The following is a 12674-nucleotide window of genomic DNA, read 5'->3' on the forward strand; positions in this document are numbered from 1 at the left end:
ATAAGCTGTATTATTGTTAACAAAACAACGGAACCCACTTTGAACATTTACTTAATTGACATTTTTAACAAATTTGTAGTTCGACAAAAACCTCATTAAAATTTTCATTTAAGCAAAAGTTTTACAATTATTGCTTCACCCTGTATAAATATTATTTATACCATTGGATAGCATTTTTTATAGTCTTTTCAATGATGTATCACAAGGAGTTTGCCATTTAAATTTTTTTGGTTGTGGTGGGTGGGGCCTAGGGGGTTGATGGGGGTGAGTTCTCTTTCATGTCATTTTAGTTCCCCATTACTATCCTAGAAACGGTTTCAAGCATTTTTCGATATCAGCTTTTGTACGTGAGATATAGCCCATTGTAAGTGTTAAAATTGACACTGTATAACCTTCTTTCTGGCATCATTCATCATCATTCAATCTTCGCTCATCCACTGCTGGACATAGATCTCCCTCATAATTTTCCATCTATTTCGATCTTATGCCTCTTGCATCCAATTCCTATGACAACGTTTTAGATCGTCAGTCCAACGTGTTGGTGGACGACCTCTGCTTCGGTAGGCATCATCTCTTGGTCTCCATTCCAGTATCCGCTTTGTCCATATATTATCTGTCATTCGAAGCACGTGACCTGCCCAGTTCCATTTTAGTGTTGCTACTCTCTCTACTGCATCAGCCACTCCTGTTCTTTGTCGTAGCTGGCGATTTGGGATCTTGTCTCGTAGTGAAACGCCCAACATAGCACGCTCCATCGCCCTTTGACACACACGGATCTTTTGAACTGTTCTCCTTGTCATGGTCAACGTTTCCGCACCGTAAGTTAACACTGGTAAAACACACTGATTAAACGTTTTTCTTTTAAGGCATATTGGTATATCAGACGATTTGAAAATATGGTTCAGCTTGCCGAAGGCTGCCCAAGTAAGTCTTATACGACGGAGAAGCTCAACGGTTTGGTTATCTTTTCCTATGCGGATCTCATGACCTAGGTATTTATAGGCGATTACCTGGTCTATGGATCTTGTTCCTACGCATATATCTTCGCTGACTACAAGATTTGTCATCATCTGGGTTTTAGATATATTTATTTTCAATCCCCCTTCTAGCGAGGAAAGGTAGAGCTGATTTAAAAGTTCTTTGGCCTCATCTATCCTATCAGCTATTAGTACAATATCATCTGCAAACCTTAGATGGCTAAGCTTTTCTCCGGTTATGTTTATGCTCTTGTCGGTCAGTTTTGCCCTTTTACATATATATTCCAAAAGCGTAGTGAACAGTTTCGGCGATATGGTGTCCCCCTGGTGTACTCCACGTTGTATCGGGAATTTCTGGGTTTGACGATCACCCACTATAACACTGGCTGTTGCGTTTTGGTATATGTGTTTAATTATATTTATATACCGATAGTCAATTCGGCATTCTGTCAAGGCTTCCAACATTTTTTGTTGATTTACGGTGTCGAATGCCTTTTCATAGTCGACAAATATTAAAGCTAGTGGTTTATTATATTCAGTGCATTTTTCTATAAGATTTTTTATTACCAGTAGGTGATCATTTGTTCCATAGCCTTTTCTAAAACCCGCCTGTTCTATGGGCTGATAAAATTCCAGTTTATTTTCTAGGAGTTTCGTAATTATTTTTGTAAATAGTTTATAAATATGTGAAAGTAGACTTATGGGCCTGTAATTCCTGAGGTCGGTAGCATCCCCTTTTTTATGAAGTATGATAATTTCTGCGTTATACCACTGGGTTGGTGTTATTGCTTCCTGCAAACATCTAGTGAATAGTTTGGCAAGGACCTGCCATAATCTTTTTCCAGCCACTTTCAAGGCATCTGCCACTATTTCATCGCCTCCGGGGGACTTATTGTTTTTCATTTCTTGCACTGACCTTCGAACTTCATTGGGTGTTACGTCCGGTAAAATTTCAGATCCCTGATTGATTATCTTTGGTAATTAATTACTATTTAACTGGGAATAAGCCACAATTAAAGGTTAAAATACGTTTATTGACGTTTCAATTTCCACTTCGGAAATAAACGTCAATAAACGTATTTTAACCTTTAATTGTGGCTTATTCCCAGTTAAATAGTAATTAATTTAAAATGCCACAAGAAAATAGCTTCAGAACAATCTTTGGTAATGATCCACTCCGGTTACATTGCTGTTCTTTGTATAGTTGTCTATAAAAACTCTCTATCGTGTTCATAATTTGAACTCTATCCTCAATGATTTGCCCCTGTTCATTTCTTAATTTGTGGACGTTTTTTCTTCCAATGGACATGCTCTGTCTGAGTACTTTCAAGCTTTTGTTTTCTTCTATTACTCTAGTTATTTCCATCGTGTTGTATCGTCTCAGATCTTTTCTAACTTCCTTTTTAATTTTCTTATTCAAAATTCTTAGTTCATTTTGGTTATGATTCTGATTTTCCCTAAGTTTTCTTCTTTCCTCTAGAAGATGTTTTGTGTTGTGGCTTAATTTTTTGTTATTGTTTTCAGGACGATGACAGTATTTCTTTTCAGCTTCTTTCAATATTTGAGTAATATTATTGTTCATTTCATTGATGCTGATATTCTCTAAGTCGTGTGTATCCAAACTATTCTTAATTTTATCATCATTATATTTGCAATATTTTTTCATTTCATTCATTTTTCTTTTATTCCATTATAATTTTTTATTTTTATATATTTTGTTACCTATTTTCTATGTTATCTATTTTAGGTTCTTAAATTAGAGGTAAACAATTATTAAAAATTTTATACACAAACAATTCTCACCCTGTATATCAGTAGAATGAAAAGAATGTAATAATTACCATTTTAAAATATTTTTCACAAACTAAGTCCATATTTCAGATCCGAAAATAATTATGCGCATCAAGTTCAGGTAATTAATCAGATTTCGACGGCATTCTTCACGCTCGACCATCTATCAATTTTTGCCGAGGAAGAGATAGAGAACGCATTAAAAAAGGGGCGACGAAACAAGAGAAAGACGCCAATCTGTCTACGTAGACCGAAACAAATGACAGCGATTCCAGGAACGAGTCTCCTTTAAAACAATTTATCTCATAATTCCACGGCCTGCTCTGACACCTGCATCCATCGCTCTAGCCGTGGAAACAAAAGAACGATCTGTGAGAAATTCTCCCTCTCGCTTTCCTTCTCTTTGTATTTTTTTCTGTTTCTGCCTGTTTACAAATGACACAAAATCTGCTATTGTGTAACAAATGGTAGGAAGGTGGTGTTAGTGTCTTTCTGTTGTTATTTCGATGAGTTTCTACAAATGATGTGAAAATGAGAAGATACGATCGACTTTTTATAATTCGTATTGTGGGAAAAAAATAATTCGACCTGCTGAATTGGAATATTAGTAAATTTTCAGGATTTATCATAACAATGGGTATATTATTTAAATTTAAAATTACATACTTTACAGATTTTAAAATTACTAGTGGAGAAACATGAAAGGAATCTACACTGGGGTGCAAAATTACCGGGACACTTATATCAAATCTTGTTTAATTTGTTTGAATTGTACTTTATGCCTTATTAGCTATAACGTTTTTCTCATGTTTGAACCTGTCTAGATGTTTTGTGCGAACAACACTTTTACACATACGTTTTGTTAAATATATACGTATTTGTGAAATAGTGGCTCAGTATTAATTTAAGTTTATTGTGGTACTGTACCTGATTATAACTTCGACTGTAGGTTTTTGTTTTGTCTTCTGTATAAAACTTGCATTAAAAAAATTATGACACCATAAGAAATAGCACAAGCTGTTGCTTTACAGGATGATGGGCAGAGTATATATAAAAAGTCACAGGGTGCTAAATCAGGTAACTAGGGCGGGTGTTCGAGCACTGGAATGCCTCTAGTGGCTCAATAACGCTTCACAGACAGCGCGTTATGGGCAGGTGCGTTGTCCTGGTGCAAGATCCACGGCTTGTTTTTCCCCAACTCCGGCCATTTCTTACGAACTCGCTCTAGCAGCATTGCCAAAACTTTCAAATAGTAAGTTTGGTTTACAGTTTGATCCCCTGGAACCCATTCAGTCATCACGATACCGTTAATGTCGAAAAAAAAGATTAGAATGGCTTTAAATTTTAATTTCGACATCCTTGCTTTTTTCATTCTTGGCGATGCAGGAGTTTTCCAGTGCATGGATTGTTGCTTAGTTTCAACATCGTATTTGAATATCCAGGTTTCATTGCAAGTGATGATGTTTTCCATTAATTCAGGCTCTTGATGTAACCTCTCAAGAAAATCTGAGCAGATCTGTTGACGGACGAGCTTTTGGTCAGGGGTCAATTTTTTTGGGACCAACTTCGCAGACTTTCTTCAGGTTCAATTCGTCGTAAAATTTTTGTGACAGTTTCTTTATCGGCGTTTACAGTCTCAGCAATCATCCGAATGCTTATACGACGATCCCCGCGCACATTTCTTCTCCACATCTTGCACGACTATACGGACGCTTTAATTTTGATATCATTAAAAATATTTTTCGCTTTTGAATTAAATTCCACCTTTCTGGATGGTCGTAAGGGTTCTTGCCTACGACTTCCTTCAACAAGAACAAATCATCTTCATTGCTGAAGTGAAGTCGTTTTCTACTGCTTTCCATTAATTATAAAAAACACAACAAATATACTTAACCACAAATGTAAAAATACACGTACCACGTGTGCTTATGAAATGTAGATGTTGAAATTTTGGTAATCGGGTAAGATTCCCTTGCACATTCGGTTACCTTCGGCTCGCTAGGGATGCGTATGAACGTAACGTACCAGCCCGTTACGTTAGGTCATATGTATTTAGATACGTTAGTTCAACCATTAATACGCATGCATATGTCAAAAAGATACGTTACGTATACGTCTTTGCTTGCACAAAAACTCTCTAATGTCAATAAACCATATCCCTATTCCGCCCGCCATCTTTCAAAACAAGTGTTGCCACCTATAGTTGTTTGAGAACGCGAATTTTGTTATAAAATAAATATAAAAGTTTAAAATGTCTCAGAGACAGGAAAACGTTTTACGTTAATTGATTTATATCTAGAACACATTATTATAAGAAATTCTTTCAGTTCTTGTTTATTTTCATTGTAGCTAAAAAAATTGAATCGTAAATAAAGCACAAACAAGCATAATAAAAATAAGCAAAAGAGACAATTAATTTCAATGGCATACGTCATTAGACGACTGTCAAAAATTTGATCAAATTCGAACGGTGTGAAAAGTAGAAATTTAAAATTTTAACAAACTGTAATAATGACGTCATTACGTCAGTTTTATCAAACTAATTTGGTCAAATATTTGACCGAGTGCCACGGAATTTAAGCTATTCGGTTCACCTTATAGCACTGGTGGTAGAGTTTTTCTATAATCATAATGGACAAAATGTTAAAGAACACAAGAAAATAAAGAAATAATGTACAAATAACCATAAGAAATAATAGACTGGAAACAGTATACAGGGTGTTTCAAACAAGTATGTCATAAATAAAATCACGCATTCCGGGGACAAAAATAAATTGATTGAATCCAACTTACCTTAGTACAAAAGTGTACACAAAAAAGTTACAGCACTTTGAAGTTACAAAATAAAAATTGTTTTTTTGCATTTTGCATCTCGTAAACTACTTGACATTTTGTAATAAAAATGAACACGTTACTTTCTTGTTCTGAAAGCATTTTTCATACAAAAGAAATAACAAAATCTAAGCGCAGAAAAATTTTAAGGGGGTGTGCAGCCCTAAATCCTTCCAAACTTTTGAGTACGTTCAAATCAAATAAATTTTGTGGCATCATTAGTTTAACACATTATTTTTAAAACTTTTTTGTCTCATCACTTTTTCGAAAAACGAGTTTTTCCTAGTTGGCCATAAAATTACAATTAGTTTCTACGGATACAATAATTACAGTTCCATCAATAATAGTCAATAATTTGAAGCTACCATTTATTGTGTGAATAAGATTAATATTAAAAATTTTGATATTACAATGTCATACACATTTCAGGAAATGGCAGATATGCATTTGCGAAAGCCGTTCTGATGAGGCCTATTGGGCTGAAATACGTATAAACGGATGCGTTTCCATCCCCATGTCTCTCTTAACATCTTTATCAACGTCTGTTTTGCCTTGCAATTCTTAGAAGGCACAGATTAAAGCGGAATTCTTGAATTTGGTTTCGAAAATTAGTCTACGATTTTATTATCAGATGTCGCTACATTGCGTCTATACGAAGCCATGTTATAGTTGCTTCTTAATGCAGAAAATATTTATTTCACGTTCAGAGCGTTTGCGAAAGCCGTTCTGATGAGGCCTATTGGGCTGAAATACGTATAAACTGATGCGCAAGCTCCCTATACGTGAAATAAAATCTTAACTGTCTTTTCCTTTTTATATGCATTTAACTTTGGGTAAGTTGGATCAGATTAAATTATGATTTCAATAAACTATCGGGAATCTCGTAGGCGAATGTCAAGGAAATAGTGTAGCAGCCGCAAGGCGTTATGCAGTAAAATATCCGAAACGAAATACACCCGATAGACGATTATTTCTGACCATTGATCGTCGTTTACAGGAAACGGGTACATTCCAACCGCAAGTTGCTGGTAATAGTGGTCGTCCAATAATTGATGCAACTGATGAAGACATTTTAGAAATAATTTTTTGCGATTTTGAGTAGAAATGGAATAACAAACCATCATAACGAGCACATTTGGGCCGACGAAAATCCTCACGCCAAAAAAACGACTCATCACCAAAGGACTTTCAAAGTTAATGTTTGGGCAGGAATTGTGGATAACAATCTAATAGGCCCAGTATTTCTTCCCAACAATTTAAATGGTGATAATTATTTGCAGTTCTTGGCAAACAATTTACAAGAGTATTTGGAAGAAGTGAATATTTCAATAAGGCAAAATATGTGGTTTCTACAAGATGGCGCCCACCGCATTACAGTAATGAAGTCCGGGAATACCTTTGCAAGCAGTATCTTGGTCGGTGGATTGGAAGAGGTCCTGACGCACCTATTTCTTGGTTACTAAGAAGTCCAGGTCTTAACCCCATGGACTTTTACTTTTAGGGGTTTATGAAAGAGAAAGTGTATTCTGTAACAATAGAGGACGAACAACAATTGAGGGTTAGCATAATTGAAGCTGCAAATCAAGTTAGTCAGAAAAATATGTTTTTTCAGCGCATTCGGTTTTCCTTAAAACGATACCGAATGTGTATTAAAGAAAATGGGATCATTTTGAACATTTATTGTAAAATAATGTGTTAAACTAATGATGCCACAAAATTCATTTGATTTGAACCTACTCAAAAGTTTGGGGGGATTTAGGGCTGCACACTCCCCTTAAAATTTTTCTATGCGCTTAGATTTTATTGTTTCTTTTTTATGAAAAATGCTTTCAGAACAAGAAAGTAACGTGTCCATTTTTATTACAAAATGTCAAGTAGTTTAGAAGATAATGCAAAAAAACAATTTTTATTTTGTAACTTTAAAGGGCTGTAACTTTTTTTGTGTACACTTTTGTACCAAGGTAAGTTGAATTCAATCAATTTATTTTTGTCCCTGGAATGCGTGATTTAATTTATGACATACCTTTTTAAAATACCCTGTATTAGATGCACCAATGTACGCATACTACCTAGTTCTTTTAGCAGACAACTACGAAAAACTGAATAAACAACAGAGATTCGGATGAAATACATAAAAAACATGAAGATTGAAATAAGCGAAAACAAGAGCAAGTTGGTGATAATAAATAATAAAAACAAAATATAGAATATATCAAGAAAATAGGAGGAAATAAATAAGCAACAAACATACTAAACGATTGTAAACGATTCAACGTTTAAAAGCAGAAAAATTCACGCAAAAAAAAGAAGAAGAGTTATATCAGAAGAGTAGATTTTTAAGCATAACAATTTTTGCCTTTTTAATCTTGGTTTTTAGTACATATTCTGTTTTATATACGAATACATATCAAAATTTTAAAAAATGTTTGTAGAAAACGGCAAGCAATAAATTAAAAATTTTTATTAAAATGATCCTCCCATGTAACGCGAAGTCGCATCATGTATCGGGTGCTGGAATTGCTCCCTGTTGATTTGGACTGAGCGTATGTCGCTGGTTGTCACATCCCCCATCGGGGTGGTTATTAAAACATATCGTCACTCGGGGACGCTTTATTAAAACCTTTTGCGGCTGGTACGAGGATTAAAACAACTCGTTAACCCGCGCTCCCCTCTTCGTCGTACCCATTTATGCAATTAAAAACAGTTTACTAGTCCCCAAAATTACTTAAAAGCAGTGGGGTACAAAAAGCTACGATCTAAATGTGTGGGAAAATTGTCCTGTAACTTAAATTGGATAAAAGTTGTATGTTTTTATATCAATAAGCAAATATTTGACATTTATGCGAATCTTGACAGAGCGACAACTAGAATATGACAAAAATGCCTATAAAGGTTTATAACTTAAATATTCAAAACAGGGGTACTATTTACTTCGAATATTACATTTTTTTGGACCAAGCTCAAAATCATAAAAAGCTTAATGGTGGCTCCACACAAAGGTATACCTAGATACATAAATTAAAAATTAATAATATTCATTCAATTATACATGTATTAATTGAAATAAAAAGAATATTCCTCCGACTGAAATAGTTATTAATTAATTAGGCACATTATATTTAACTTTACTAAATAGTTTACTGCCTATCATAAAAATATTTATTAATTGCCGTTAATATAGTTCATTTGCCAAGGTAATGCACCTTCGCTAACTCATAAAAACTTCTCTAATATTTTTGGTAATGTTCGTGGTTTTCCAAAGTTTCTGTGTTCTAAAATCCCGTATTTACAGTCCCTTCGTCAGTATTCTGAAGATCAAAACATTCAGGAGGTGTATACTGATTCGGCACACACTTCAGTAGAAAATTACGTAAACAACAACACGCCATGACTACAGAGTCAATGTTATGCAGTTCCAAATTTATAGCTGTATGAAATATACGGAATCGAGATGCCAAAATATCAAATTCCTTCTTAACTATACGTCTTGCTCGTCATATAGAATAGTTGAATATTTTTCTTTCCTTGGAAGATGCATCTGCTAGTCGAAAGGGTTTTATCATGTCTGGTATTAGAGGAAAGGCATCGTCGGCTACAAAAACATACGGTAAAATTGTGGTAGTGCTTCGGACATTATCTTCAGCCGGGATAATTAATTGATTTCTTTCAAGTTTTTCAAATAAATTTGTATTTTGTAGCACTCTTCCATCTGAGACTGAGATTCTGCCGTTGGTTCCAAAATCACATAGAATGAACTGATGATTTGCATCAACTATTGCCATTAAAACTAAACTATGTTGAGCTTTATAGTTTTAATACCGAGAGTCACTTCAGTTCACGTATGGCAATGCGGAAAATTCCATTTACTTTCAAAGTCTTTCGCTATATCTTTTCAGTCCTTAGAGGTTTTTGGAAACTGAAAAACAAAACAAATACGTTTTAATAAGATAATAACATTATTAATTATAATTATTACCATTTGATATGACACAATGATTAACTCCAGACAGTATATGGAGATGAAAACATAGTACGCTACATTAAAGCAAACCGAATAAGATGGGCGGGCCACGTACTAATATCGAGTGACGAAAGACTCCTGAACGCCGTTTTCTGGGAAAGGCCCGATGGCAGGAGGTCAGTTGGTCGCCCAAGAAAGAGATGGAAGGACGCAGTAGCCAGTGATCTACGCAAAATTGGAATACAGCAATGGGAAATAGCCTATGTGGCAAAGATTTAACATTAGCTCTTAAAGTACGCCTAACAAAATATTACGTATACAGTGTACTATACTATGGAGTTGAATCATGGACTTTAAATCTAAACACAATGAGACGACTTAACGCCTTTAAAATATGGACCTATAGAAGAATTATGAGGGTTTCCTGGGTAGATAGAGTTACGAACAATGAAGTACTGAGAAGAATAGGAAAAGAGGAGGAAGTTGAACTTACAATTAAAGAAAGAAAGCTACAGTATCTCGGACATGTGATGCTGGGCGAGAAATATGGCATCCTGCGAATCATAATGCAAGGAAAGATAGATGGCAGAAGAAGCATCGGGAGAAGACGAATATCGTGGCTTAAGAACCTGAGAGAATGGTTTGGATGCAGCTCAAAACAACTATTTAGAGCTACTGCCTCAAAAATTAAAATAGCTATGATGATTGCCAACCTCCGTAGCGGAGATGGCACCTGAAGAAGAAGAATAATTTTTTGCTTTGACCACAACATGATATAACATGTATTGCGTGCCCTTCTTACTTTAAAACTGATGATATTTCGGAGATTACATACTGTCAACGGACGCATATCCCTTGAAATTTATAAACCGTCGACACGGGTACCCGTTTAGCATCGGCCCGTTACCCGTTGAAAAAAACGTTCGTTAACAAGAGCCCTAATAGCTGATGATCCGTAATTAGCATGAATTTGCGACCATAGAGATATTTATGAAATTTATTTAGAGCAAACATAATAGCAAGGGCTTCCCTTTCCAAATTACTATAGTTTTTTTTCGGTATTAGATAGTGTAATTGATGCAAAGATGACAGGTTTCTCTACATGACCATTTTTATGACTTAAGACACAACAACACCATAACTCAGTGGCGCACCGAGGGGGGGTTTTTGGGGGTTAAAACCCCCCAGGACCCTATTCCGACACTGTTACTTACACATTTTAAGGACTCAAAATGGAGGTAACATCATAAAAAAAATTTTGGCGACCAACCAAAACCCCCCCCCCAGAGGCAAATTCTAGGTGCGCTACTGCCATAACTAGTTGCATCACATGTAACATAAATTGGACAAGATGGATCGTAATGTGTAATAATACTTTTAGATGTTAACCACTTCTTACTTTCTTGAAATACTTTATCACATTCAGGTGACCAGCGATTATTAAAATCAATATTATTTTGACATACTTCATATAATGGTTTTAATTTGGAAGACAACATCGGAATAAACTTTCCGTAGTAATTTAGCAAACTTAAATTTGACTTTAATTCAGTTATATTTTTTGGTCATGAAGCTGAATTAATTGCTACGATCTTTTCTTCAGTATGATGTATTCGCTTAGCATCTCTATGATCCAAAAAACTGTATTTTAATTTCGAAAGACTTACACTAATTTACATTAATTTATCATAATCATGTAAACATTTCACTTTTCTGAGATTCTTGTAACAATCTATAAGCGACTTACCATATAATAAAATACCATCTAAGTAACATTTAGTATTTTTTTAATCCTGCCAAAATGCTGTCCATCACCGGCTAAAAAATACCTGACGCTGAGCTGATACCATACGTTGGTCTAGTAAAGGCAAACAAGCCTTTATGAGTGTTTATTACTAACATTTTGTGTCTTTGTACTGACCTTTAGCTGCTAAGAAGCTCCTTTTAAATCTAGTACAGTAAAATATTTATGTCCGCTTAGACATGCGAAAATATTTTCTGGTAGTGGTAAAGTGCAATGATCACTATCTAAGACTTTATTTACTGTTTTTTTTTAATCTACATAAATCCTTAGTTCCTCAGATTCTTTTTTTTTTAATTACTACTATAGGACTGGCCCAATTACTATAACTGACTTTTTGTAAAATTCCTAATGGCACTAGTTTTTTTAATTCCCATTCGACTTTATCTTTTAGGGCAAAAGACATATCACAGGCTCTATGAAAAATGGGTTGTGCATTATCTTTTAAATTTAAATCAATTTCAAAATGTTTAATGAATGAATTACTATTCTCATCAAAATCAATTCTAAATTCTTTTTTTATTTCGGTTATTAAACTTGAAGTTTCAAGGTTTTCTAATTCCTTACTGTGATGTAGCCCAATAGGGTTTTTATATTAATATACCTTTTATAAAGGATTTTTTTTACATAATAGAACTTTTTGTCAATACCTTTCAACGATGATGACCTGAAGAGAAATGAAGCTTCCTCAAGATCTTATTTTCGGGAGATTGCGAAGAAGAGCGTTCATTCCTGGCGTACATTGAAAATTTGAAAGAAAAATTGGAAAAAGTCTACGAATCTGCTCGTAAAAGTTTGAAGCTTCAAAGTGATGTCTTCAACAATAGTTAATGTTTGTAAAATCTCAGACAACGACGAATATGCTGGAAATGTTGGGGGCATTTTGAGTACTATTGATTCAGAGCAGTTAATTCATCAAAACTACTTTTTGACTTGCGGTACGTAGTATTGAAAAATAGTTTTAGGATGGTCACATAAATCTTCAAATAACATGTAAAACTGTCCTTTAAAAAAATCTATGATTTGTTAACGGAAGAATCCAATAACGATGCTTTCGTCGTTTACTTCTGGACCGAAGCAAAACAGCGATCACACAAGTAGTTTCGATATTTTTCTTCTTCTTAGCCTTCTATCGTCCATGTTTGGACATAGGCCTCTCCCAACTCCTTCCATCGGTCTCTATCCTGAGCAACATATTTCCAATTTGTTCCGGCTATTCTTTTAATGTTATCAACCCATCTCATCTGTGGTCTTCCTCTTGGTCGTTTACTTTCGTAAGGTCTCCAATGTTGTATGTATTGTAGTATTCAAA

This window comes from Diabrotica undecimpunctata, chromosome 8 (genome assembly GCF_040954645.1).
Source record: "Diabrotica undecimpunctata isolate CICGRU chromosome 8, icDiaUnde3, whole genome shotgun sequence".
Taxonomy (NCBI): domain Eukaryota; kingdom Metazoa; phylum Arthropoda; class Insecta; order Coleoptera; family Chrysomelidae; genus Diabrotica; species Diabrotica undecimpunctata.